Here is a 3383-nt window from a genome sequence, read left to right as displayed (position 1 = left end):
GCGTACGTTGTGATGAATGGAGGCATGAAAACGTGAAAATAACATGAAAACTTGTCGAGGAGGCAGAGAACAGAGAACCGCTGAGAACAGGAGTGTGAAGGAGCCGGAACAGGCGACGGTTCATGTAGTGCTGTTCCCACAGAGACACGACGGCACAGATGCACCTCTGATGACTTCATCTGTTTGGCGTGCTGTGAAACACGCCGCTGCCTGGACCGTGTTGTATCTCATGTTAGATGATACTCGCGGGCTGCCGCGGCACAAAGGAGAGGATGCTGCAGCTATAACCGACCGAGTGTCGGGTTACCTCACCAGCACTGAAACTGAAGATGGAAGACTGAGCAGCGCCTAAAACCCCTTCTCAAAGCAAGTGGAAAGTTTAATGTGCACTTGAACTCTTACCCTTCTCCTCCATCTGCTGCTCAGCCAATCAGCAGCTGATGTTTGCCGTCGCTAAGCTCCAGGTTCCTCTGCTGGGAAGCAGTGATGGGGACGGATAGTCGAGGATTAGCTTCTTCATTTACACTCAAAACAGCAGAGGATTGTTTGGAAAGCAGCCTTGTTAGTCCACCACTGACAGACCACTGACGGCCGGCAGCTCGTCCTCAGCAGCAGAACGTCAGTGTCAGTATAAGCAGGTTATTATGACCTATATTCAGCTATATGCCGATGACACAGTGTTGTTTGACAAGAAAGAGAACAATTCCCTAAAGGTTCAGGATATCATGAGTTTCTGGTTTAGTGAATGGAGACGTGCAAAACACAGATCATACATTTCAGGAAACGCTATGAACGGCAGAGCAGCCACATATTTCAGGTTAGATCAACACCGTCTCTTAGATATGTCTCTGTTTTGGCTTCAATGACAGTTTGAGCTTTTCAGAGGGAGGAAAACCATGAGCGGAGTCAGAGAGGAGAGCGTCAGAGTCTGCCGTGAAGCACATGAAACTGTCCTGATCTTGGTTTTCAGTGCTCAGTGTTTCATTTTCTGCTGCAGCAGTTTGAGGTTTTCAGGAAACTCCAACAGTAACGGCACCCAGAGTCGAGCCACGAGGAGCTGCTGAAGGGGACGTCGGTTAGGACTGAAATATCTCAACAGTTATTGGATGAATCGTAATAGATATGGTGATCCCTGAGGTGTCCTCTCAAACTTTTCACTTATCCAGGAAAATCTCTCAACATCAGCTGGATGGATAGCTGTAGTTGGTGCTCATCAGCATCTGTTAGCATATTAACATGCTAAGCTAAGATGGTGAACATTATACCTGCTTAACATCAGAATGTTAACATGGTGAGCATGCTAACATTAGCATTTAGCCTTTTGTCTTGTTATGCAGGGAAAGTGAGTGATGCAGAGATTTTGGGTGAAGCAGTGACCTCAGGGCTTCTACAGCGACGAGTCCAGGCTCAGGATTTCATGGACCCATGACGCCCTCAGCTGAGTGTGAGTGGCTGGGCTCTGTACTCTTTTTACTGTGTTCTTCATGTGATGAGCAGAGAGGAAGAGGAGGAGGAAGAGGAGGAGGAGGGATGCCTCTGCTTCATGCAGACCGACGCTGCATCCCCCGTGGCAACACACAGTCCTGTCATCTCCTGCCTCGTGCTCGTGCCCGAATCAGGGGCAACATACTCATTAAGCCTTCCTCTTTTCCACAGGGCTCTTCATCGCTCTCTCCATCCTCCCCCTCCTTTACTCTCTCCACAGCCATCATCTCCTTCCACATCCCTGTTATCTCCTCACTCTGGGCTCAGCGTATCTCACCGTGAAAACCTCCAGAGACAGAGAGAGCGAGGAAGGTGAAGAGGAGGGGAATCAACTGGAAATGTGCTGGTTGGCAAAAAATGCTAAAGCTAGCTCAGGAGACTGCAAACAAGGCCGGCACGCTGATGGAAAGACAGTTTGAGGAAATCTAACGAGAAAGCACGTGCTAACAGCCTCCAGCTCCTCTTTAATGAGCCGCATTGATTTTTCACGACAACATTCAAGTCAAAAACAAAAGCAGATGAAACAGCAGGTTATACCAAAGTACAGACATGCTGAATGGAGGATCATCTGCGCAGACTTCATAACAGATCAGCTTTGGCTCCACGTGTTATCACTGCTGAGATAATTGAACTGGTGGACAAATCTCCTTTTATTTGGACGAGCACGCTGCGTGACGGCTCTCATATTTTACTCATTTGGCAGATAACGACAGCCTGTCCAAACTGGATTCCCTCTGACCTTTTCACGTAACGTCTCAAAGTCATGTTCGTAGATCAAACTGATTGAAGTCTGCGGCCTCTCAGCGGGTCAGACAGCGCTGGGTCCAGCTCAGCGTTGCTCTGCAGGAAGCTCCAGCAGAAAGAGACTAATAGTGTTTCCTTCGCACTTATTCATGTAAAATTTCAGTATGTTCACACATGCATGGGCGAGCGGTGGGAGGAGGGTGTTTACAGCAGCAGCTGCAGTAAGGACTTATGAATGTAGCAACCCCCCCCATTCATAAAGACACAGGGTGCTTATATAATGCCTATGCAGATCCCCCTCTTTCTCCAGTGCTATTTATAAGCCCAGTAGCACGCAGGGAGAAGAGCGTGGCCAATTCATTCCGTGCCCTTCAAGACCAACACATGGCCCTTGGGGGCTGCCGGGCCCCGACTTCAGGGAGCTATTATTAGAGTCACGTCATGGGAGAGCCAGCGAGGAGAGAGGGAGGCGAAGTGACAGATGGGGGGAGGGGACAGATAACGGACACGGAGCATAGCGGTGCTGCTGACGATGAAGGGAATGTAAAGGCTGATGTCACGAGGTTCCTGTTTAGCAGGAAAAAACAGGTTTCAGCCAACGGACCGAGGTCAGTGATTAGCTTTTAATAAGCACGTGAATGTGGAGGTCCAAGATTTAACGAGCTAATCATTTGCAAACATGTTTTAGATGGTTAGATGAACACGAGACTCAGCCTCTGGAAACTCACATGGCGTCTTCATTCAGATTTCACCTCTTTTGACATGCTCACAAATGTTAGCTTGTAAGCTAGCACAACACATTGGCCACCCTCACTTACGCTCTGGTGGTGCACAGAGGTTAAATTCATGAAAATAATCAAACCTGACCCAAACTCCAAGGCTTTTGCATCAAAATGTCGAATCAATGTTTGGTGCGTTTGTTCTGCTCGTCCTTGGAAATTCAATAAAGCACCTGAAGCACGATCTGCTGCTTCTCCCTGCCGTGGTCTCAGCACTGACCTCCACGAGCGACACCTTCACCTCACTTTAAGTCGTGTAAAAGTGATCAATGAGAGCTTAGCATCAGCAGACGATCAGTTTTCTCTGATCTGTTTTTAACCCTCGACATTCACAGTGTGGATGCCAGAATGCAAACACTGCTGCTGATATCCCAG

Source organism: Chaetodon trifascialis, chromosome 22 (genome assembly GCF_039877785.1).
Source record: "Chaetodon trifascialis isolate fChaTrf1 chromosome 22, fChaTrf1.hap1, whole genome shotgun sequence".
Lineage (NCBI taxonomy): Eukaryota > Metazoa > Chordata > Actinopteri > Chaetodontiformes > Chaetodontidae > Chaetodon > Chaetodon trifascialis.
The sequence above is the reverse complement of the archived record's forward strand: the minus strand, read 5'-3'. Positions refer to the sequence as shown.